The 26,131-nt window shown below is 48.2% G+C and overlaps 1 protein-coding gene across 1 annotated transcript in view; it reads left to right on the forward strand.

Annotated features, from left to right (window-relative positions):
- The window catches only part of PDS5A (PDS5 cohesin associated factor A), a 1,513,477-nt gene that overhangs the window by 132,523 nt on the left and 1,354,823 nt on the right, over positions 1–26,131 (forward strand). The gene's annotated exons all lie outside the window — the stretch shown is intronic.

The following is a 26,131-nucleotide window of genomic DNA, read 5'->3' on the forward strand; positions in this document are numbered from 1 at the left end:
GTTATTGTCTACACGTTTGATTTTGGAGACATGAGTTTTAGCAACTTGAGCCTGGATGCAACGTGCTAGAATAGTGCCTACCTTGTCTCCCCCCTCGAAGAGTCTCTGCTTAAGTGACATAAGAGCACATTCTGCTTTATTAGTGCTTAGTTGACTCAATTTGCCCCAGAGCATGGCGATGCCCTTTTTGTGGGCTTTCGAAGGTGTGTCATAATCCTTGTGTTCCAAGGCCTTAATGTCATTGGTTAAGCTGTGCTCGGGCGGGCTTCTTGGGAACGGGCAATGGCTATAGAAGAGATGACGCCTCGGGTGGTTGCTTTAAAAGCATTCCACCTTATGGCTGTGGGCGGTTCTGGGGGTATGTTAGCCTCAAAGTAAGCCGAGATGTCCTGACGGACTTCTTCCAGTCTACTGGGTCCTGTAGAACGTGGGGAGGGAGACGCCATCTACAGGGGACATCATATCTACCCGGGACTCGGAAGGTCACCACCACATGGGCGTGGTCCGATATGGATATGCCAGAGATCTCTACTGAGTCTAGGGATTTAATTGGAGTGTGTGATAGGAAGCAATAGTCAATTCTTGAGTAAGAACTGTTAACATGAGAGACGGTATAATCGCGTACGCCTGGAAAATATCTCCAGGCGTCCGTCAAGCCAGCCTCTCTAAGATCCCGCTTCAAAGCAGCTGACATTGCCCCTGTGGTCTGATATGTAGCGGGACTATGGTCCAGTATGGGGTCCCACACCATATTGAAGTCACCCCCAAGAATCACCGAGCCTTCTGGAGAGTGCAAGTGGTCTTTCAAGAAGGATCTGAGAAAGGCATCTTGCACCTGGTTAGGCACATAGATGTTGATAAGGGTCAAAGCTGCGTGCCCAGTTTGATTTAAAGATTTACATATCGGCCCTCAGCGTTCCATGTTACTCAAGGTCGCCCCTGCCAGTCTGGATCTAATTAGTATGGCAACCCCTGCTGTTTTGGAAGCGGCCGATGCCCAGTATTGGTGAGGGTGTTTCCGGTGGGCCATGATCTGAATATCTTTAAAAAGTAAATGGGTTTCCTGGAGGAAGATAATGTCGGGGTCTTGTAGGAGTAGGTATCTCCACATCTGTCTTTTATTAGGAGAGGTGAGGCCCTTGACATTGAGAGTAAGAATTTTAATTGATGGATTTGTGGTCAGTGTCACAGGGAGTGTCTGGGGGTTTTATTATAGCCATGGTTGGGAGATTGATGCTCTCCTAGGGAAAGGAGATGGAGCTTGTGAGACAGGTGATGGGCATTCCCAGTGGAGAGACCATGCATGATGGAGTGTGAGAGGATCGTCATGGCAGGCTCGCCCTGCCCCCAGTGTGGTAAAGGAAAAACAGCTGGGAAAATAACAGGTGGTGGCCAACAGGGCCTATAGGGTGTACTGCCATTTCTGGAATGGCTCGGAAGTCGAGACAGGAGCCATTCTGTGGATGTCACCCCTCCAATAGGCACTACGTGTGTGGCGGCTTAGAAAGAGTAAGTGTGGATAGCGCGGTGTCCGTGCTTTGCTGCTAGGGTTAGGATGGCGGTTGGAAACGCAGAGCTATTAGATGCCAGGGAAAGGAACTAATGGGGTAGTCAACAGAGCCTAGCGGGTGGCCTCTATGGCCCACTGTGGTCCTGTGGGGGTGTAAAAGAGTATGCCAGGTGGCAGAGTGACTGTGTTGTAGTGAGGCTCAGGCTGTGGAGGAGAGCAAGAGTCACTTCTGGGTGTAGTGATTCAGGAAAGGCTCCCAGTCATTTACGCAGCTGAGGGAAGTATTAGTTGGAGTACAGTAGTTAGAGTAAGGATCATAAAGGTTTGCTCAGCAGAGGGCCTTCATGAATGGTTCTAGGCGTAGTTGGAACATTGGTGTGATTGTTGGTGTCTGAGACCTTTGAGTTGTGGGCCCGTGAGTGAGGAGCGCTCATGGTATAGAGGTGGTTGATTTCTTGCTTTGTTTGGAAGGAGCGTTAAACGTGCAGAGGTTCTGCAACGGAAACGAACTACAATAAACCCTTCTTCTGTCCCCTCATAAGGTAGGACTTCAATAAATGAACAAAAAACCAAACCAATTGTACCAATTGAAATGTGATTAATGTTTATAAGAAAAAACTCATGTTATTGATGAAGCACAGGACACAAAGACACAATTTATCAAGCTCTGCCTTTTACATTGGTGAGATACAAGGTAAGTAAGAAAAAAGTGTTTACACATACATCACAATACAATTGAAATATAACTAATACTATATATAACAAATAATACATTTAGGCACAGCATGATATTCATAATGAAAACACCCTCAACATGTCCTACAGTTTATCCTTTAGTTTGTGATGGTCAGGTTGGGCTGCAACGCTTGATTTATAAATACTTGTTCACGTTTCGATCCCCTTTAGATTATGTGCGAATAAAGAAACATCATCATGGGGTTTTCATCAGGACTAAAAACACTATCTGTGTATTGCCTGCATAGGAGGAGAAATAAGTGTATTTTAAAATACTGTGTTTAGACTGCGGATTAGTGTAGTGATACAGGTGAGGACTCTAGTTCTATGCTCACCTTGTGTAGTGGTTCCAAATAAATACCAAAAGAGTGAACCTTGTCGACAGTGCAAGGTGAACTGCATGTATATTATATAGATGGAGTAGTCCTATCAAAATATGTATATAACAGTTAACACCTTATTATGGTGTTGCCCAATTTTTTTTTATTTTAAGGTTGATGTATGTTAAAGCATATCCGAGAATGGACAATACCTTTTGTAGGAGTTTATATTATCTCCGATATGACCTCACTATTAAGTATAATCCAGGACGAAAGGCACAGCGTGCTCTTAAAGAATCTCCAAAAATACATAATTCACCCAATAGTAAATAAGTACTTATGGCAATCTCAGTTGAAGTGAAAAATGTTTAAAGAAAGTTATTTCCGCTAAGCTGTATTCATATTCCTCTGTGGTTAGAACTTTATAGAATCGTTGGGGACCCGCAGCATCCATAAAAATAACAATTTGGCAATGTCCAGGTCCAGCCTCGCTCCCTTGAACCTTGTGGAAAATGATTGGAATAAAGTCTAAGTCACAACGACAAGGTATATTTAGGAAAACAATGGGCATAATATCCCCGAAATCACCTCTGGCATTAAGCGCTCACAGCATATTGAAGAAGCGTCCTCCCTGAGTGGAGGAATGCTCTCACTGGAATAGTTTTGGCTGACGGACCGCCAGCGTCAAGCTGGCGTCCTCGTGCACGGCAAGCACATTAGGAATGCAAATTCTACTCGCTTGTCATGGCTGCGAGTAACGAGGGTGATGCTGAAAAGTATCAGCGTGCCTCTCAGTATCCCATTAGGGACCGTATACCTAGCTGAGTAGAACGTTTTCGGAAATTTATTACCAAATAGACAGATATTGCCAATCTTGCATGGTAACATACATAACCAAAATCATGTGGGCATTCCATATTTAGTGAGACAATGTACTTAATGGCATCTCAAAAACATGGAGGGTAGCCGGCAACAACACGCCTCTTATTATGGGCTGCTTCTCATCACCGAGAAAGTCAAAGTTAAATATTTTACAAGCAACACTGGCAGAGATGTGCAACCTGTGGGGAGATACTTCAACACTTTATCTTTCCTAATGCAAGTCACATTGGAAAAGTGACAATTCTTAGGATGTGCGCCTCTCACTGGGGGCTGCTTGTCAACCCAACGAGAAAGTAAATAAAGCTGGCAGATGCTACCTGTACGAAGTAACTCACTTTAGATATAGTTCACGTGTAGAGCTCTCTTTGCGGGCTACATTTGGGGCCATTTGTAGTTGACAATAGTTATAAAAGACAGTGTGTAGATGATGTTAACGCATGGGACATCAAGATTGTACATTTGTTCCAAAAAACGTAATTGCATACATTGTAAAGCTTGAAGTGTAGAAAGCATTAAGACCAGTGTAAATGGATATACAGGGTTCGTATCCAAAAGCATACATCGCACCATAGAAAATCCATTTGTGCGGACATAAAGTTAAGGGAAGGAATTTGCTTACTATACCCATAAGGTGGGTATTTTAAAACAGGATGAAAAAATTAATTCACTATGTGTCCTTACTACGGCATACATCATTATATATTCATACAATGGAGGGGTAAGGAATTATTCCATAGTAGGCATTCCACAATTACAGAGAAAAATCTCAGCATATATATTTGTGTACACATGTAAACAGACGTAGTATTAACCGCACCGCTTCGGCCGGAATTCCCCCGCGGTGCTGAAGAATTTCATGCGTGCGCGGTTCGGTCGGCCGGGGGCCGTCCTCTGCACACGCCCACCGTGACGTCAGATGGCCGGGGGCCGTCAGCATGGAAGAGGTTGATCAGAAATTCAGATAAACAGATAGTTGTACCATTCCTGCTTAATTAAGTGCATAGTACCATGTTCAGAAATCTGTTTAACCAGTGCATAAGAGAGATTTGTCTAGAAATCTCTTCCGATTCATTCAGGCCCCTTGGACCGAGTCTTAAGATGTGTATCCATTTACATTCACGCAAGTTCATCGTGGATGTCAGAGCACCCCCCCTAGGGTTTGGTAGGATTCTTTCCAGGACCCACCACTTCAAACTGTCATGGGGTGAAGCATCTCCGTAAAGTGTTCTACTAATGGGGCACCTTGAAGCCCACAACGAATCTGTGAGCAGTGTTGCAGGGTTCTTGTTTTGATATTTTGTTTGGTCTGCCCAGTGTATACTTTGTTGCAAGAACATCTGATTATGTAAAGCATGTCCTTGGTGTTGCAATTGGTGAAATGGTATAGAGTAAACTGCCTGCCATTATGTACGAAGTCTTTTTGTTCAACTGTCAGATCGCACGCTTTACAACATCCACATCTGAAGTGACCCTGTAATGGTGGAAACGGTTGTAAAGAGCGTGTGTCTGACCCTGGTTTGTCCCTTAGATACGAACCGACCACATGATCCCTGATGTTTATTCCTCTTCTAAAGGAAAAAAGAGGCTGATCAGTAGTTCCTATTTCATCTCCACCAGTGACCAATTGCGATTTATGATTTTTTTAATCTCATTGCTTCTATAGCTGAATGTTGAGACACAAAACATCCTGTAATTCTCAGTTTTTTTGTTTTGGTTAACTTGTAGCAATGTATCTCTGTGACAATACCTCGCACGTTTCCATTTTTTTTTTTGAAAGCTTTATTGAAATTGACACAACGTTACAAACAGTAACCAACAACACAATCCAGCAATATTGCATCCTGATTACATCTGTGGTACATGCCAATGCAGTCATTTATATACATCCATAGCTTTGGGTGCTCCTGACATCATGTTCGACCATCACGGTAAGAACCCCTCCACGCAGGGCCTGTTCAGACCCGCCAATTCGCCCATCCAGTAGTACACATTATCGGGCCCGGACCCCTCCATGCCCAACTGGCGACCGCTAATCAGAATAACCGCCCAGAGTGCCTCCCCTCTCTCCCCGGCAAACCACCCCTTCCCCCTGCCACGCCCACGGGGCCCACCTCGGATCTCCCACACTCATTCATCCAGTGCAGCCTCTTTCTCACGTTGCTCCTGAGCCCATCTCACGAATGGTTCCCAGATGTCTTGCGGGCGTGAGGAGGATGGCATCAAGTCCCAAAATACGCTCAGCTGCTCATGACCATAAGTTACGTCTGCCAGCCATCCCTTCACCGAGGGCACCCGGCTCCTACCCCAGTGGATCGCCACCTGTCGTTTAGCAAATAGTAGAAGCATGGCATGCAGTTTACGGTCTTTAGGCGGCGTGTTCTTGACATATCCCAGTATCCCCACCTCGGGGGAAGGAGCATCAGTGCGTCCCAATATCTGGTTTGCTATCACAAACACCCGGGACCAAAATGCCCAGAGCCTGGGGCAGGACCACGCCATATGCAAAAACGAGGCCGGTTCATCTCCGCATCTCCAGCAACCCACCCCCTCCCTCAAGCCCATTCTATTTAAGGCAATCGGTGTTCTGTAGAATCTATGCAAATATTTGAAATGTATGAGCCTCAGTTTATAGTTTGGGGAGAGCTCAGCTAGCTGTCCACAGCAGAAGGTCCACTGCTCCTCCGACAAGGGAGAGTCCAGCTCCTCGTTCCATTGCTGGAAGGACTGAGGTTGCACCACTGGCGCCTCTGTCTGCATGGATCTATAGAGTCTGGTGGCTAATCTCCGAGGGGACGGGGAACCCACCACACCCTCCAGCGCCTGGAACACCGGGGGGGCCTCCGGAAAGTCCACGCTCAACGCCCGGCAGGTCTCCCGCAGTTTGTGGTAGAGAAACAACTCAGAAAAATGCACCGCCTGCCCCTCCGCTGCCACCGGCGGCTGCATGAAGGTATTATCCGGAAATAGATCCGCAAATGTATGGAGGTGCATCCTACGCAGCAGCGGCGTGCTAATTCCGTCTCCAATACAAGGCAAGAGCGGGTTACGCTCCAGGGACAATGACGGGGCATACAGGAGTGGTACACCCGCTCTGCGTCTAAGTTCCACCCAGACCCAGCGCAGCATCTCCGCAGTGTCTACGTCTCCTCGGGGGCGGCGCGCCTTCGCACAAATTGCCACTCTCAGCGGGATCGGAGCAACAGTGTCCTGCTCCACAGCCACATGCGGCTGGAAGGGCGTCGGATGCACCCAATAGTGCAGGAACTGCTCCTGTGTGCACAGGGCATATAAGCGCATATCTGGCGCTCCCAGCCCACCCTGCACCAACGGTAAAGTCAGCACGTCCCAGGACGCGCGCGCCTGGCCACCAGCCCACACCAGTTCGATCAAGTGCGACCGGAGTGTGACGAAAAACTGCGACATCAAAGGGATTGGTATATTCGCAAATAAGTACAAAAATTTAGGCAAAACCACCATTTTGACCAGAGCTATCCTGCCTGTTAGTGACAGGGGCAGTCTCATCCATATCTTTATCCTTTCCTCCAGCCACGCGACCGCCCGCCCAAAATTAAGAGTCCAAATGTCCTGAGGCACTCGACTCACCCAGATGCCTAGATACTTAACCGTATCCATCTCCCACCGTAGGGGGTATTCCGACTGCACCCTCGGGGTACTCTCCGTCAAGGGGAAGACCACCGATTTGGACCAATTGATCATTATACCAGCCAGCCCTCCAAATCGGATGAATTCACGCAGCACTATGTCCAGGTTTACCTCGGGCTTAGTGAGATGGAGTGTTACGTCGTCCGCATAAAGCGATATCAACAGGGTGCGTGCGCTGAGCCCAATTCCACGTGCCGTGTGGTGTTGCCGAATGCGAGCCGCTAGCGGCTCCATCGCAATGGCGAAGAGGAGCGGGGATAGCGGGCATCCCTGGCGTGTACCGCGCGAAATCGGAAACGGGTCTGAAATCATACCATTCACCCTAACTCTGGCACAGGGCATAGTGTAAAGTAGACGGATTTTGCTGATTAGGAGCGGACTAAAACCTATACGAGTCAGTATTGTGAACAGATATGGCCATTCCAGAGTATCGAAAGCTTTGGTGGCATCCAAGAATACCACCGCAGCGTGCACATCTGGATGCAAGTAATGCAGAATGGAAAAAATCGTACGGAGATTATGAGACGTGGACCGCTTTGGGATAAACCCCGATTGGTCCGGCAAGGCTATCAGGGGTAGCATTGGTTGTATTCTATTAGCAAGTAATTTGGCCAGTATTTTTACATCCACATTAATTAAGGATAGAGGTCTGTAAGAGTCCATCTCGTCTTTTGGTTTGTCTGGTTTTAACAGGGTAATAATTGACGCTTCGCTTCGTTTGGGGAAGCATGCCCACCTGTAACGCCTCCTCATATACCGCCAACAGCCGGGGAGCCAGTTCCTCCGCGTATTCCTTGTAAAAGGCCGTAGTCAGGCCGTCAGGGCCAGGGGCCTTGTCAAGGGGCAAGCTCTCGATCACCTGGGCCACATCTGCGGCGGTTATCGGGAGATCCATATATTCTCTGTTTATTATTAAACCAGACCAGTGCTATGGATTCAAGGAACGAGTCTAGCCCTTCCGGGCATCCCCCCTGAGTGGTAGTGTACAAGTCAGTGTAAAAGCCCGAGAAGGCGTGTAGTATGTCCTCTTGGCCTCTGATCGTGTCTCCGGTTTTTCAGCGAAGTTCATGGATAAATGTCGCAGCCCTGGACGGCTTTATCATATTCGCCAGGGTGCGCCCTGGCCTATCTCCCTCCCCGTACCTCCTGGCCTCTGCATGTTTACCCAAAAACTTAACCTCCCGCTGTGCCTCCGCATCATACTCTAATAACTTAGCCTTCAGTAAACCCAGGATGTCTGGGGTGCTCGCAGCGTAGAAGCGGCTTTCCAGATCTTTAATGTCCGCTTCCAGCAATGCGAGCGTACCCCTTATAGCTTTCAGTACCCCGGCCTGACGCGCAATACACTTTCCGCGAATCACCACTTTAAAGGCCTCCCATAGGGATGCCTCCGTGTCCACCGACCCCGCATTTAGCGCAAAGTAGTCTATAATGTCCTCCCGTATCTCCGCCTTAAACACCTCGTCTAGCAGTGCATGTCGCGGCAAACGCCATGAAAAGCCCCGTGGGGGCCGGCCGGGCAGCGACAATCGCAACAGGCAGGGCGCATGGTCTGAGAGTGAGCGCGTCATATGTTCGGCCTTCACTGTCCACAGAGCCGCGTCCCTGGACAGTAGCCAATAGTCCAAGCGGGACCAGGCGCACCGGTGGTCAGTGATGCATGTACCCTCTCTCAGCTCACCATGTCTAGCTCTCCACACATCCACCAGGCCCTCCTCCTCAACTATCGCCCCCAGGGCAGCACCCGCCGCAGGGTGTAGGCTGCGGACGGCACCCCGTCTATCCAGATCATCATTTAATACTGCATTGAAATCTCCCCCCCCAAAGAACGGTTGTGCATCCAGCCGCCCTCACATCCTGAAAGAACCCAGGGGAGTCTACATTCGGGCCGTATACGGCCACAATTGACACCCGTAGGCCACATAAGAGACCCCGGACTAAGACATATCTGCCCTCAGGGTCACAGTGCGCAAGTTCTTCCCGCCAATCCAACCCACGACGAACTAGAATGGCCACCCCTCGGGCATAAGTGGAGTACGTAGCAGAGTATACATGGCCCCAGCGGGCATGTCGTAGTCGGGGAGACGAGGGGGACCCCAGATGCGTCTCCTGGAGAAGGCAGATGTCTACATTGTGACGGACCAAAAAGGCATGCACTAACCTGGCCTTTCTACAGTCATTCAGACCCCGCACATTCCACGTCACACAGCTTAAGACGTCCGGTAACTTTTGGGTCATGTCGGTAGCCTAACGATACACCCAGTATTATTCACAAGTCTATGCACTCTAGCGACCACAGAACAAATTACATGTATGCTGGAACCAGATATTAAACAAAAACATCCCAACATCCTCCCCCCACCCACTCCAACCCCCCAAACAGGTCGTGTATTGCCCACCCTAGAGTCAAGAACCTCCAACATAATCGGGAACCTTCCCATGGGGACGTGTCTAAGCCAGCTTCTCACCCCGGTGATAACAGGGCAGCCAGAAGATCTGCAGGCAACCCGGCCCGCTCGAGATCATAGTTACAAGATAAGGGTGCATGGCAGCGCGGCTGGAATTTATAGGATAGGGAGCAGACGGCCACAAATCATCGGTAGAACTGTTACCAAACGGCAGCGGCAGTTAAAGTACTTCTCATCAATACGATACCCATATCAGTCATTGTCACTCAGGTTTCCAGCCTCAGCCTTCGCTCCCCCCGTCTGCCGTTTCGGCTTCTTTCGGCCCACATGTTTGGCAAACTTCATCGCCTCCTTAGCCTCCTCAAAGAAGTGTGTGGTGCCTTCAAACGACACCTTGAGCTTCGCCGGGTACAGCAACGAATACGGGATCTGTGCCTGAAGGAGGAGTCTCTTGGCTGGGGCGAACTCCCTTCGCGCCGCTTGTACTGCTGGAGTAAAGTCTGGGTAAAATGATATCGCATTTCCCTGGTGCGTGATCTTTCCTCTCTCCCTCGCAAGTCTAAGGATAGTGTCTCTGTCCTGGTAGTTAAGGAGTTTAGCAATAATCGGCCTCGGTGGTGCCCCAACCGGCGGCTTTTGGCCCAGCGACCTATGTGCCCTCTCCACTACAGGTAGCAGGTCGGTGATGTACGTCTCCATTTTGGAGATGGCAGTCGTCTCCGGGATCCCCGTGACGCGGAGGTTGCTTCGGCGCGAGCGAGCCTCCAAATCATCGTTCTTTGCCCTTATGACGCTCAGCAGCCTATCCATGTGTAAGAGCTGTTCCTTGGTCTCGACCTGAAACTCATGGAAGTCCGCAGCTCGTCCATCCAATGAGTCCAGACGCGTTTCCTGGGTGCTAACTTGCGTCTTGACCGACTCGAGCTGTGATGTCAGGGTGTCCAGCTTAGTATCGATGTTGCGGAGGCTGGATCTCATCTCCAGCATTAGGGTCCTCAGATCCTCCCCTTGGTCTTCCAACACCTGGTCGGGCCTGCCCTCCGCCGGCACCTCAGCTCCCGCGTCCACCTGCCGCGTCGGCCGCTTGCTGTCAAAGGTTATCTTCGACTGCTTGGCGTCGTGTTTCCCCATGGCAGCCGCCGAGGAGATCGCGCTTGGTCCACCAGACGGGGTGTGGCCCTCCCAGCCAAAGAGCAAGGCCCTGCGCTTCCCGCAGCAAACTCACAAGTAGGTGCCGGTCAGTTTCAGAACCGAAGCCGGCGTGGGCAACGTCCGGCTGTGCCCCGGGGTCAGAGCCACATCTCCCTCTCATACGCCGGTAGTCCGCGGGCTGCCCACCGCTGCTGCCTCCCTCTCTCCGCAGCTTGGTTATGGCTTCTCAGGTCTCGCAGCGTCGCCCTCAAGCAGGTGTCTTCACAATGCCCCCGGCCACACGACTCTCCACTCGCCCGCGGGGCACAGCTCACCTCCGCACAAGGTCACGAGCGCCTCGGTGCAGGCCCACGGCTCAGCCTCACATGTCCACTTCACCTTCGCACGTCAACAGCTCGCCAAGGCCATCCGCCAGTGATCGCGTCCCCCAGATATTGCTCCTCAATAGTTGCGGCCGCTCGCCATGCCAGCCAGTCAGTTCGCGGGCCCACGCGGATGGCAGCCCCTCGGCTAGACTCACCCGGGTAGTAGGGAGAGAGCGCTCACGGTCCCTTCCTCCACAGTGCCGCTGTTCAGCCACGGTTTCTGCTCATCTCCCTCACTCGGAGCGCATACCGTCTCGGGCGCCGATCAATGGTCTCCGTAGGTCGTCCACTCCGCACCGCAGCTCGATCGGGCATCCGCGGCATCCGCTGCCTCCCATTCGTAGTCGCAGTCCGGTGTCAGGCCCCGATCTAGCTGCCCGTCAGACGCCGGGCCTTCCGCCACGTGGGCGCCCCGGCCTCAATTTATGTATCGCCGCCTCCGGGTCACGGCAGCGGCAGCCTCCCACACCGGCGCGAACGTCGCAGGGCCGTAGCTCCACCTTCAAAGCCTCCCGGCCTCCAGGATTTCACCTGCTGGTGCCTCGCTCCATGCGCTGCCGTCTCCGCAGATCTCGGCGGTCTCGGCGCGCCCGAAAGTTCAGGATTAGTTTCAGGATTAGATTCCGGCCGGCGGAGCTCGCTTAGGTCGCGGCCATTCCGCAGCTCGGCAAGCCACCACACACGTTTCCTTGATTTCTTTAGGAGACTGTGCAGATAACCTCGATCAATCAGTCTAGAAATAAGAGAATCTGATTCCACAAAGAAACCCGCCCTCCAGGTACAGTTCCTGCGAAGACTGAGGAACTGACCGTAGGGCAGATTATCTCTCAGGTTTCTGGGGTGGCTTCTTGAATATCCCAGTAACATATTCCAATCTAATGGTTTTCTATACAATGAAGTGTATAACCTATTCTTTTCAGTCTTAATGGTGAGATCTAAAAAAAAAATTATCTGTTCATGACTATATGACATTGTTAAATGCATGTTTCTCGAACTGCTATTGAGCCAAACACAGAAATCCTCTAGGGCACCTGAATTACCTGTCCAGACCATGAGGACATCATCGATATACCTCATCGAGTGATATTCTGTATGAAAGCATTATCGAGATTGTTGATGTACTTGTCCTCATTACTGTCCATGTACAGATTGGCTACGTCTGGGGCGAAACCCGCCCCCCTACCACTCTCTTGGTTTGGTAGAAATAATCTTTTTGGAATGTAAAAAAGTTTTTAGTCATGACTACTTCCAATAGACCAATGATGAAATCAGTTGGTAAGCAGCGGGGTCTGTCCCTACGTTCTAGAACCATCATGGGCTATTAACAGCGCTTCCATTTGGGGAATACTCTTATAGAACGAGGCCACGTCAAGGGTTACCAATAGTTGCTTGTCTTTGTCAAATGGAAAACCCTCCACCCAGTTGATCACTTCCATTGTGTCACGGATGTAAGATCTCGTCTTAGGCAACCATGGTTGTAGAAAGATATCCACATAGCGACAAAGGCTCCAAAGCAGAGCCGCACCCTGATACAATGGGTTTGTCTGGTGGTTTGTCCCTCTTTTTATGCACCTTTGGAAGTGTGTAGATGGTGGGGATGCATGGTTCCTTCTGGTTTAAGCAACTAAACTCACGCTCACTCAGATAACCTTCTTCCAACCCTCGTGTGGTAAGTTGGTGTATGAGTTTAGAAACTTCTTTCGTTGGGTTCCTTTGGATGTTCTTATAGTTTTCAACGACTTGTAACTGTGTCAGAATCTGTTACATAGTCCTCTCTGTTTTGAATAACAATAGAACCCCCTTTATCGGCCGGTTTAATAATCGCTTCTTGATTCTGTTTCATTGTGTCTAGGCTCATTCTTTCTTCTTTGCTGATATTGTGTTTGATGTACTTCTTGTTGTCAAACAATTTAAGTACATCCAGCATAACCACTTACTCAAAGGTAAGGACCTTGTATAGGAAGATGGCTCTGTATATACTATACCAAAGTGAGGTATAGTGTGCACAGAGTCCAGTGGATCCCCAAAGATAGGCAGAGGTAAAGTTAAATAGCACCTCACTCTCTATTTATGGTAGTATGGTCGAGCAGTAAGACAGTATCAGAGGACAGTGTTAAGCATTTGTTGTACACACTCAGTCAGCAAATTAATTCACACACTCAAAGACTGAACTTCAGACCAATTGTTGTATCAAAAATACTGTTTTTTAGGTATTTTATTTCCTAGAACCAAGCAAGCCTGGCACAGGTAGGTGATAAGTACTTTGCAGTAAATATAAAGATTGTAACACAGTTTAGATTGCAATTGTAAATTTACTTTGATTTGATTACAGTAGTGTTACTGATAATGAAATGCTTGACAGAGTACAGTATCTAGAATTTGAATGGGACTTTCAGTAAGATTACAGGTAACTTACTTTTGAATTACTTTTCTTACTCGGAGTAGTATACCTGGATACTACTCTGGGACATTTCTTGTAAACAGGTAAGTAAAATCGTCTGTTAAACAGTACAATTTTAAAGAATTTCTTTAGGTTTTCAAACTCCACACTGTGAAACTTTCTACAGAAAAACATTCAATGTTATCCTAATGAGGGGGAAATAGTGTTATCAGTTTTGAGGTAAGTATTTGGTAGTGGGAGTTGAGGTTCTGGGGTTAGACTCAGAGGTCCCCCAGGGTCAAGTATGCAATCTAGTTACACCCTCAGCAGCACTAGGGCGGCCGGGTGCAAAGTGCTGAGGCCCAGTGTTATCCAGTTGGGGACAGGGGGCTTCCGGTTGGTGGCTACTGGCAAGTACACCACTTCGTTGTGGGGGCAAAGCTCCTGGACTTTACCTCAAAGCAAATAGGGAAACAAAGTAAAACCAAAGGCCGGGTGCAGGGTGCTGTTTTGACGTTGGGCGCCCTGTTTTCAATGGGGAATGTCTGGTTTACAAAGGCACTGCAGGCTTGGAGCTAAAGGTCTCTTGGGTGCGACCACCACTTCGAGAGGTAAGTTGGGATGTTAGGGTTTGGCTAGGCTCCGTCGGTTTGGCCACCCAAGGCGGTGCGGCTTCTGGTGCAGTGGTGCCTTTCAGGGTCGGATCTTCTTACCAGCTCCTGGTCGCTGTTGGGGGACCTTCTGGATTTAGGCTGTAGGCGTCGGCTGGAGGCTTAAGGCATATCAGGGGTCACAAGATCTCTGGTCAGGATCCACCGGGGTGACCTTGTGGTGTTTGCCCACTCGAGCTCGGGCCATAGACGGCGGGTGCACAGTGAGGCAGATTTGCGGTGTCCAGCCGGAGCCAGAGTTTGCAGATGAACAAATCCAGTGTTCACGGGAGACAACATTTTTGTGGTTGAAGGCAGGAAGGTCTTCCGGGGTTTTTGAGGTTTCTGGCTGCAGGACACACCAGGATTTCGCAGGAGCGGGTTCGAGGTGGAGACAGGCCGGTAGGGCTGGGGCCAAGTCTGTGGGCGTCTTCCTCTTGTTAGCTGCACATGGCTGTTCGGTCCTTCTTCTTCTTGTAGTTTCTTCTTGTCTGAGGAAGCAAGGTTCAGGGGTGCCTCTAAATACTATATTTAGGGGCGTTACAGGTAGGTAAAAGGCAGGGGCCAATGAGTCCCTTCCCTGGAATGGGTACACCCCCTATTATGCCACCCTCCAGTGGCAGGGGTGCATGAGCCTGTCCCTGGTTGGCTGAGTCCTCCCATCTGCATGATGGCGGGGACTGAGAGTTATGCTTCACCTCGCCTCCCCCACCTGAGGGGTGGAATTGGCAGAGGTGGACACACCTCTCTTCCTCACTTGTTTTTCCCGCCGGTTCTCCCGCCCAAAGTGGGGGTCTGAACCAGTGGGCACCAGTTGCTGAAAGCAGCAAGTGACCTGGGAAGCTCACAGAGGCGGCAAGCCTTTGAAGCTTCCCCTTAGTGAACCCTGCCCATCCTGGGGGAGGAGGCTTGGCACCTCGTCCCTGGATGTGCATTGTTTCAGTCTCCAGAGAGCAGCAGGCTCTCGACCCAGGGGTCCAGAAACATTTCTGGTGGTGGTTGCTGAAAGCAGCCACTCAGCCTGGACACTAGTGGTGGGTTAGTTTTCAGGGGGCATCTCTAAGATGCCCTCTGTGTGCATTTTCCATTGAATCCCACACTGGCATCAGTGTGGGTTTGTTGTGCAGAGAAGTTTGATAACAAACTTCTCAGTTTTCAGTGTAGCCATTATGGTGCTGTGGAGCTCGTAATGACCAACTCCCAGCACCATATATTCTTAATGGCAGCACTGCTCTTACATTGTCTAAGAATGGACTTAGGCACTTTAGGGGTATAGGGCTCATTCACCTGTACCCTCACCACAGGTATAGTGCACCCAGCTAGAGGGGTGACTAATATATGCCAGGGCAGTGGGTTGTAGGCATGGCACACAGGGATGTGCCATGTCAACTCTTCACTTTGTTCTGCACCAAAGCACGCAGCCTGCAAAGGCAGTGTGTGTGGTGTTAGGGTACAGGACCTCAAAGTGTGGCACAATAAGTGCTGTAGCCCGTAGAGGCCTTCTGTGGTCACAGTGCCCTGGGTACCTTTGGTACCATTTACAAGGGGCTGACCTGTGGCCAGAGATGCCAATTGGGTTTAGGTTTCAATGCAGTTTTAGTGAAAGAACATAGGCCCTCGGTACCTGATTAGCAGTAGCCCGGGGCACACTCAGTCAAATCACATAAGCAATTCAGCAAAAAGTGAGGGACAACCATGCAGAAAGAGGGCACTTTCTCACACCTTGTTGGACATTAAGTGTGTGATAATGTGGAAGGTGTACGGAGCGGTGATACTGGGCATTTACTTTCATATGTCGGATTGGATTTTTTTTTTTTTAAAGTGCCGTAAACGTATCTTCCTAAAAACGGTGTAACTCCATCTTAGTATTGAGACTTCTAGAGGGAGCGGTAGGGTCTAGCTTAGGCCTTTCGAGAGAACCGACAAATCAGTGGAGGATAAGCTATAATTAGAAAGGTTGATGACAGGATTAGTCTGTTCTCCATTAGTAGTGAAGGATTCTATAGGTAGGGCATCAGTCTTGTACAACCTCAATCTAAATGTATTATTTGTTATATGTAGCATTAGTTATGTTTGAATTGTATTGTGCTGTATGTGTAAACACACTTTTTTGACTTCCCTTGTATCTCACCTATGCAAAAATCAGTGTTTGATAGTGTTTGTGTGTATGTTTTGGGCTTTAGCAACAATGTGATTTTTTTTATATAAGCTTTAATCACATTTCAATGCAATTCGTTTGTTTAGCAAAAAAAGTGTTTAGACAGATCCTTTTAATTTTTTTTTCTTTATCATTTATTGATCTACCTTTTTGAAGGGACAGAAGAAGAGTTTATTGTAGTTTGTTTTTGTGGCAGAACCTCAGCACGTTTAATGTATCTATTCCCAGGTTTGGCACGTAACTGGGTTACCCCATTGTTTAATCACGACTTATTTGGAAGAAGATCTGCTCCTTGGCTCGTGACCTGCGTTTGGGGGCCAGGATGGTGGACCATTCTGCCCGCATTACCCACCTGTGGGGGGGGGGACCCGGGTTGAGATTGGCCCTGTCGTCCGATTCTGTTGGAATTTGAAGCAGCCGTTTCGCTTCATGCGGAGAGCCTGGCGCTTGCTTTACCATGAGAAAATCCGTGCGAAAGGATGGCCCCATTGATATTTGATTTGAAGATCCTGTAGCTTGTCTATGATAGGTTTGAATTCTTTGTGGCGACGGAGACTGATCGGGGCAATGCCCTGGAAGACTTGAATGGGATGGCCTTTGTACATCAAATTTGTTTCTCCCTGTACCTTCTGGAGGATGGCTTCCTTTTCTACGAAGAAATGTACTCTGGTGAGGATAAGGTCAGCCTATTTCCTAACGTTTTATGACATAGATGACCTATGAGTAGTCATGCAATCTGGAAACGTGGTTACTGTCTTGTCCTAAATGTTATGTTGATGACAATTGCCTAGTGGCAAAGTGATTTGTGATTGTGGTCCATATGTTTTTATATACAATATGAGATTTTTATATAACCTTGTGTGGAGTCTTTTTGTGCTATATTTAGTGTCACTGTTGTGAGTGTGTGTGTGTGTTGTGCAGACGGTTTGCACAATGCCTCAGAGATAGGCCTGACTGCTCTGCTGAGTTACCAAGGGAGTGAGCGGGGATTTTCTTGGGTGTGTAACTCCCTTTTCCTGACTAGAGTAGTGGGTTTGCCTGGCTGAGGTGCAGGCCCTAGCCAGCCAGAAACCCTATTTCTAACATTGCAGAACCTGCAGAACTCCAGAGTGTGGATTGAGCCTGTCTGTCCCCAAGGAGATTATGAATTGATGAGACGCTCCTAGCCCAGCAGCCTGAGCTTGCTGATTGGCTCTCTAGTTCCCAAGCAACCCTGAGCCCTCCTCTCACACCTGCCCAGGCCCCTTAAGGTTTGTTGGGTGAACCCCAAGACATTCACCTCCATTTAGTGAGCTGTCCAACATTGCAGTGAACCAAGGACCTAAAGGTGGTAAGAAAATAGACTTTGTGCTGGCTATTTCCAGAAACTTTGAAAATTATTTTCCTCTACCCGGGACTGCCTTATTTTGACCTGTTTTGTTTGTGGGTTTTATAATTTAAAAATTGAAGTTTTACCTGCTCCTGACTGCCTCAATGTACCTGTAGCCTTGTGAGCTTTTTAGTTCAAAATCTGTTTTCCACCTGCCTGTGACTGCTTGTTTTCCTTCCAAGTGTCTCCCCTAATCTGTGCTCAGACCTGTGTGCAAGCATTCCACTCCAGCTCCCTTTTGCCTTAGCAAGTGAGTGAAACAAGATTAACTCCCCCCCCCCCCCCCCCCCCACCTCCACAAGAAATATACCTATGATACCTCGGAGGCTAAGCAGAGTGTGCTCTGAGTCTGCAGTAATCTGCTGTTAGTGTTTAAACTGTGCTTGAAAAGTGATTGTAGCCCTCATTTTATTGGCTAGGAGAATTCGTTTTTTAAGTGTTGATAATCAGTATTGTTAGAGGGCTAGTTTAGGCCCTTACCTCAGAACTCCAGAGATTGAATTGAGCCGGTCTGTCTTCCAGCTGCCTGTGCTTGAGGTCACACACTCCATATATAAGCTGTTATTGGACGTTGTTAGACCTGTCAGCCCTTTGGGTGGTCCCTCCTCATCATTATTTATTTTGTCCCACTTTTGCCTCAAACCCTGTTAGTATTTTTCCTTTTTGGGAACCACCAGACTTTTTAGTGTTGATGCAGGGTCAGGGAGCCATTTTCCCTACCCCTGGAACTTCTGTCTGAGGGCCTGAAACACAAAATGGTGGCCACCCATTGTCACCTGTGACATCACTGGAACCTACCAGCACCTTCCAGAACATTCCAGAACCCTGTGACAGTGTGAGGCAGGTTTAGAATGTTGGGAAGGCATCTCCAGGTTGGCAGTTGGAGTTGACAGTTGGCACCTGACTGGTGAAGAGAGAGGAGCACAGAACTGAAGGAGGAAGGAGTGAGGCAGCAGGGGTGGAAACTTGTGCCTGGAGTGGGGTCCAGAAACCCACCCTCGATACTAGTCCCTGCTGACTGAGCCCAGCCTGGAGCCCTGTGTGGGAGAAAGCAAGAAAGACCATCTTAAGGACCTGGACAGCCGGAACAGGCCTTAAAAGTGAAGAACAGCAAGTTCCTGACCTGGTTACTGGTAACTTCCTGAAGTCCGACGTCGAGAAGCCTGGAGACCTGGAGCCCGAGGTGGAGAAGCGGCGCTGACTGGAAAGCAGACGTCGTACCCGGAGCCGCCAGAGGTTGAGAGAGGGCGCCGACGGAGGTCGTGGAGACACCAGAGGTCGAGGAGGAAGTCACCTGAGGTCGAGTGTGCGGCGTCGACGGGGGAGTGAAGTCCGCCCTCCGGAGTCACCGGAGACCGAGGTGAAGCGTGCCGGAGGTCGGGAGTGGAGATCGCACTCCGGAGTCGCCGGAACCTGAAGAGAATCGTGCCGGAGGTCGGGAGTGGAGGTCGCACTCCGGAGTCGCCGGAACCTGAGGAAAGGAGCACCGGAGGTCAGGAGTGGAAATCGCACTCCGGAGCCGCCGGAAGTCGACATCGAGCCAATGCCGCCCGACGTCATCGAACCGGAGCCGCCCGAAGTCGACATCGAGCCAAGACCGCCCGACGTCATCGAACCGAGGCCGCCGACATCGAACCGGAACCGCCTCCCGGCGTCGACAAGAGCTGTCATTGAGCCGAGGCCGCCGACATCGAACCGGAACCGCCTCACGGCGTCGACACGACTCCAGCGGCGTCGGAACTTCATAAAAAGGGCAGTAAGTGGAATAGAGGGCGCCTAAGGCCCTGTGAAGCCCTAAGAGACCATCCTAGAGGCTAGAGAGGTGCTGGAACCAGCTTGATAGTGCCAGGGGGTGAGCTGAGACTAATACAGAGGGGTTGTGTAGTGTGGGAGAGCCAGATCTCTAGATTCCCCCTTGATCTACCTCAGTTTAGGCCTCAGCCCTGTCCAAGCCAGGTAGTACACCCCGCAGGTCATCCAAAACTCTACAAGCTGGGATTGGGCCAAATCATCCCATAGTACCTCAGGAATGTGAACTGATTTTCAAGTGTCACTGTTGGCTTTTATTATTTATTGAGAGCACTGTATTTATTGTATTCATCCTATTTATTGCCTCACAGTATTTATTGTTTCACAGTATTTATTGTCGCACAGTATTTATTGTCTCGCAGTATTTATTGCCTCGTAATATTTAATTGCCTTTTATGTAATGCACTTCTATTTATGCCTTGATTATTTATGATCTACCTTATTTATTGAATCGTTGAAGTATTATTTGTTTGACTTACCCTCCCACAGGAAAAGCCTTGTGTACTGTGATTGTATTATTATTTATTTAATCAGCAACTAAGAGAAAAGAAGATAAAGAGATATATTTTCAGTATAATTTTTAAGGTGTAGTGTTGTTTTTGGAACGGATGCACGCATGGTTATTGTGTGGGTATGACGTATGCTTAGCACGGTGCCTGACCCCAGACCACTCGAGCCAAGCTACCACAGTGTATGTCTGGGAGAACACCACCACCCTTCCGGTGTGGGAGTGTTTTTCTAACAGACGTTATTTCTGCGCACTGATTAGTGGCTGTATCTGGGGTTTCTATTGAGCTTAGGGTTAGTTTTGTGATTGGATGATAACTCTAGGGTTCGGATTGTTCCCTGGGTCAGTTATTCTATTGGACGTAGGGCTTCGTGTTAGAGTTCTGATTGGTGGATAGGTTTAGGGGTTTTTTGTTTGGTTTCTGGGGCTAGGGTTTCTATTGGACTGAGGGCTTGGAGTTTGATTTCAGATTGACCTAGGGCTGGGATTGGCTGCAAGGGCCTGATCACCAATTGGTTCTAGGGCTTGAAGCTAGTTTTGTTGATGTGTTAGGGTTTCCATTGGCGTAGGGGGGTCACCTGACCACTAGGGCTATTTAAGGTCAGGGTTCAGGGCATCGCAGCCTGGGCGGAGAGGACAAGAGCAGCTGCCTGTTTTAGCCTAGGGCCAGACATGCTGCCCATTTACACATTTACCTGCAGACACCCTACCCTACCCATCCACAACCAGATTAACGCACTCAATGCAAATGTACTCTACTAATTTACTACAAACTAACCCTACACAAATGTCAATGTCTCGCCACCCACTACATAACCCCACAAACCACACCTTTACACCCTTCTACCCCAACTACCACACATTTGCACCTTCACTTACACACAAACCACTCTCTACCACTAAACAATCAACTCATGAACACAATCCAAATCCACATCATACCTAACTATATCACATTCAGACACACACTCCCTGCTCTAATTACCTTTAAAGGACCCCTTTTTGTCACCAATAAACCTATACTCAGCCTTCCATCTTTTTATCCACCAACACCCTCCTCTTCTTTATACCTCATTAACAACCCCACAATAACCCCACAACACTTAAACACCGATGTACCCCACTTTACCTCTTTTAGCAATCAAATCTAACAAAAACACTCGACTCTTGTTCATCCCCTCTCTCACACCACATGCTCGTTTTCCCACTAATCCTGTTTGAGTTCTGGAATAAAGTGTTACCAGCCGAAAAGCCCTTCAACACCTCATCAAGGGTAGCAAGCACTATATAAATGCAAAACCTTCCCTTTTTTATGCCTCCAGTATCCTTTTCAATTGTAATAACTGACTAACATATCCACCACTCAAACTACTTTCATATTTCTCTATACTAATTCACCACTAATCCTTTTTGGTTTCCGGAGTAACATACTACTTGACGAAAAGTGCTTCAACACTTTATCAGGTGTAGCAAGCACTATATAAATGCTAACCTTTTCTTTCTTCTATCCCTTCACTATCCTTTTCAATCCAAAAATCAGACTAACCTGTCCACCGCTCAAATTAATTTAATATTTCCCTATAGTAATTCACCACTAATCCTTTATGGGTTTCGGACTAGCGTGCTATTTGCCGAAAAATCGATTTGATGCCTCATCTGGGGTAGTAAGCGCTATATAAATGTAATTACAATTACTTGAAATTTTCACTCATGCTGACATTAGATTCCCAGAGTTAAATCACTCGTTTAACAATCTATAGTTGAATACGGTGGATGTATTTTTTAAAGCATTTATAAAGCGCATGTTAATCAACAAAGGCATTTTGTCACTGAGCATAAAACCAGAGAGTAATCCTCTATGAAGTTTAGTTGGATTAGCAGAAAAAGAGTCCTTGGTGCATTCTTAAAAGAGCAATGACTTATGATGGAAATGTATTCAAAAACTTTGGTCCCAGTGAGGTGAGAGATCTACCTCACTCACACTTTGGATTTCCTAATTAAAGAAATAGTAAAATGTAACTTAGTGTTGTACTGCAACTCCGTTTGCTTAATGGGAAGTGACTGCAGCACTCTACTAGTTCAGATCCCTTTCAACAACATCCGGTTTCCCCAACTGCAAAGTTTTGAATTCTGTGCAGGTGCCTACAAGAGTAATCCGCCAGGCCTAAATAAAGTTGCAGCAATACAATCTAGATATTATTCATGCTACTACCACTTGTTTATACTATTGTGGTAAAAGGAATGGCAGTGTCTCCCTCTTCATTCTCAGAGAGAAGAAACAAGCAGACAAAACATATTTGCTTTAAAAGACAGGATAAACGAGCATCCAAAAGGATTCCAGTGATTTGACTTTGTATTCAGGGGTTTGTGGGTTACCCATTGATCTTGGACAAAAACACTTCTGTCATGTCTTGGGTTTATTTCCTAACAATAGGTTCTTGGTTTTACTGCAGTTTAACTGGAGCAAATTATGAGACATCCAGTCCTGGACAGCAAGGAGACAGTTTGTTGGGTAGACACGTGAAGATTGAGTAGTGCCAGTTAGTTTCTGTTTTCCTGGTTACGTCACTGAGTTCATCTACCAGAAGATGTACCTATCAGAAGAAAGATATTTACCTTTTGAGAACAATATTTCTAGAAGATGCATAATCTTCCCTCCGATTCCTTCTCATGAGCCAATACTGTGGTTAGTAAGATCTATATGTCTTATGCTGTATTTGACACTGTCATAACTGTTGTTGCTCTCCACATGCCTCAATGGGCTCAGTCCAGATCAAGATGTAAGTTGCCTTCAAATGGCGAAGAAATAACTCTTTGGGGCAATTGCTAAGTCTCCAGTGTAATTAGTGAAAGGACTATCATTATCTTTGCGTAGAGTTCCGAAACAGCCTGTGTCCGAGAGCAGCAATTGCCCCAAAGAGTCATTTCTTCACCATTTGAAGGCAGCGTACATCTTGATCTGGACTGAGGACATGAGGGTACTCACCATTGGCCTTAGGCCTCATTTGTGGATAATGGCGACTAGTGACATTTGAAAGTGGTGAGGCTTATAGGCAGACAACCAATTTTGACTGATAAGATTGCCTTTGAGATACCCTGTCAGGAACAGTGTATCCTCTGGGGTCCTCAGTGAGGGTCTGTGGGTTGCAGAGGGGGTTGAGGGGAGACGAGTAGACAGATGAGTTAATCATTCGTCCTGTCAGCCTCTGTAATCCTCCAGGGCCCTCAGGGTGACATAGGGAGAGCTGGGTTAACCATTCGTCCTGTCAGCCACTGTACATCCTCCGGGGCCCTCTGGGTAGCTAGCATGGGGGGAGCAGAGTTAACCATTGGGCCTGTCAGCCACTGTACATCTGCCGCGGTCCTCGGTGAGCGTTGGGGGCCAGCAGTGAAGCTCTGAGATGCAGCAGAAGCAGTGTTGACCATTAACCTGGGAGCATTCGCCCTCCCATCACCACACACAGATGTCCAGCGGCCTGTACTTGCTCTGAGGGAGATAGCGCCCCATGATTGTCTCTGGGCCTTTCCTACCTGTCCGACTGGTTTTGATTGTCCCTGTGGTCTGAGAGAGGGAGAGGAACTCCCCTGGACCATCCAGCTTCATCCGGGACCTCATTTAACATCAATACACTTTATCATCAGTCTTCGCAGGCCGCCCTTGCTAAAATAATTACCAGCTACTCACAGCCTCGGCAGGGTGGATTCAGCATTTCATCCAGCTTGAGTAAATGAGCCCCATTGTGTTGGCAACAGTATGTATAATCAAAACGCCTAGTGATCTGCTTCGACCGTGTCCCATATACACAGTTATTATTTGTATTATATTGTTGATAAATTACTAATATCTTGTTAATATCAGTAGTAGTAATATTTGTATGACATTTTATATAGTGCAAACTGGACCCAAAGTTACTGGAGTGCTTTACGCGAGCACCAACCAGTTAGATTACACAAGGACACATTTCATTTTTTTGTAGGCATGGGGAGATTAAGTGAATTGCCCAGATTCACAAGGTGTTGAGCCGACGGCGAGACTAAAACCTGATTTCCCAATTCCAAAGTAGGCAGCTCTTGGCGGTACGCCACATCCTCTCCCCCTTGACATAAATTAACTTTCATAAATAATGAAAACGTCTCCACGTTTAAGCAAAAAGCGGGGAGTTTATTTTTGAACAGTCTGTGTGCTGTCTCACTCTACGCCGTCAGCAGAGGAGGCCTCATCTGGGTAAATACGGGCGAAAATACACGTGGATCACAAATATCTGTATTTTCTACCTACTATCTAGCTAAAGACAGCGAAAACTAGCAAATATTACAGATGCGGTCTCCTACACTCACACTGCTGACAACAATAATAGTATTATGGTTATCGCGGTTATTATTATAAATCAATGCTTACACCGGAAAATAAATTTATCTAAGCAGCGCGTTGTGACACTCCACAAATGAGAACGAATCACGATTGTTTTAACTGTAGGTTGGTTCTAAATGTGATTTACAGTCCGAGTTTACGTTACGTGCATGTAAGGTGGGCCCGTGAGGCGGCTCGTGAGTCCTTTCGAAATACTGTTTTCAAGTGAACTTGCCGCGCTCTGCAGAGGAGGGGTCTACTGATAGATCACCTGGGCTTCGAGTAACAACGGGTTTTTGCAAAACCAGAATATCCTACTGAGAAATCGTGAGCACAGTCCCCGCTTGGAGGAAGTTGTATGTCCTCCATGCATGATTTTGAAAAAGAAATTTGCGTACAGCTTGACTCCCCAGTAGAGCCCAGAAGGGATGTATTCCACTGCCTTTTCTGCAGCTGCGGCCGGTATGTTCGCAGGAGGGAGAGGGGACGGGGAGGGGAGGGGGGGGGGGAATAAAAAATAAAAAAGTTAAGTACCTTACTGCCGGTTACCGAGCCACCTCCGCTCCTGGCCGGTCACGCTGTAATGGTGCAGCCGGGTGTCACTCCCGCGTGTGCCTGCTGCAGGTACATGAAGCAGTCAGCAGGCAGCTTTCCTCCCCTACCCAAGCCAATCACAACGCTGCAATGGCAGGGTTGTGATTGGTTTGGCGCAGCGGAAAGCGCCCCAGCTGGGCCATTTTCTCTATGTAGGCTGCACGCAGCAGCCTACATATAGAACAAGCATTGGCATAGCCAATAGGTCTCGCCTTTGGGACCTTATAAGTGTTTAGCCATGCAACAGTTGCATAACTAAACACTTATAAGGTCCCAAAAGCGAGACCTACTGGCTATGCCAATGCTTGTTTTAACTGCTGCAATCTATTGAAGCCTCACAGAGAATATCAAAGCAGCCGTGCGGCCGCGAAAGTGATCGCGATCAAACATCAAAGCAGCGGCGAAAGTGAAAGTAATCGCGGTAAAGTGCGACGCGCGCCCGCGCACATGCACTGTAGCTCTAGGCTGGCCTGGTAGCACTTTTTGGAGCCCTCACAAAATGTCTTGCCAGATCAGCGCATGCGCTGGGTCAGGCGAGACCTAAAAAGGGGGAGTGCGCATGACTGAGTTGGTCGGCCCTGTGGCCGACCAAACAGTCAGTACCCACAACAGTGGGCAAAGCCACTTCCCCCCTTGCCCTAAAGCAGGACCACCCAACCAGGCACTCCAGGCATTCTGCTTTCTCGCAGTGCGGGAAGCAGAAACATAAAATGGTAAGTTTTACCATTTTATGTTTGCAGAAACGTAAAATGGTAAGTTTTACCCTTTTTATGTTTCTGCCTTCTCGCACTGAGAAAGCACTGGGCCGACGCCCCCACGCCCTATGGAGGAGTCGCCACTGTTTGTGGAGTCTATGTCCATCTACTGGGATGTTTTGCGACTTCACTTTTTGCTGGTACCAACACACTGATCCGAATCTGGCTACCTTATATTGCCCTGAAGAAGCCCTTGTGAAGGGTGAAACGTGTTGGCTGTTTTCCATATGTACACAAAGGACTTTTGAAAAATAAAGACTTGCAATCAACATATGAAGACTGAACTTTGCTTTGTGTATGCTATAACATGTTGATTCTGTGTGTTGCCTCACATCAGCTTTTTTCTAGTACTTATCTGTGGTCATGTGGCAGCTGACCATTTGAGGTGGGCTATACAAGCTTAGTTTACTTTCTGTGACTAGCCTAGGTGGTGCAGTTGTCTTTCACCCTGCTCCCTTTTTGCCTATGTTGATACATGCCTCAATGGGGTCGGGGAATAATATCTGGGTATGTGTTATTGTC

The sequence above is a fragment of the Triturus cristatus genome, chromosome 2_2, assembly GCF_964204655.1.
Source record: "Triturus cristatus chromosome 2_2, aTriCri1.1, whole genome shotgun sequence".
In the NCBI taxonomy this organism is placed as follows: domain Eukaryota; kingdom Metazoa; phylum Chordata; class Amphibia; order Caudata; family Salamandridae; genus Triturus; species Triturus cristatus.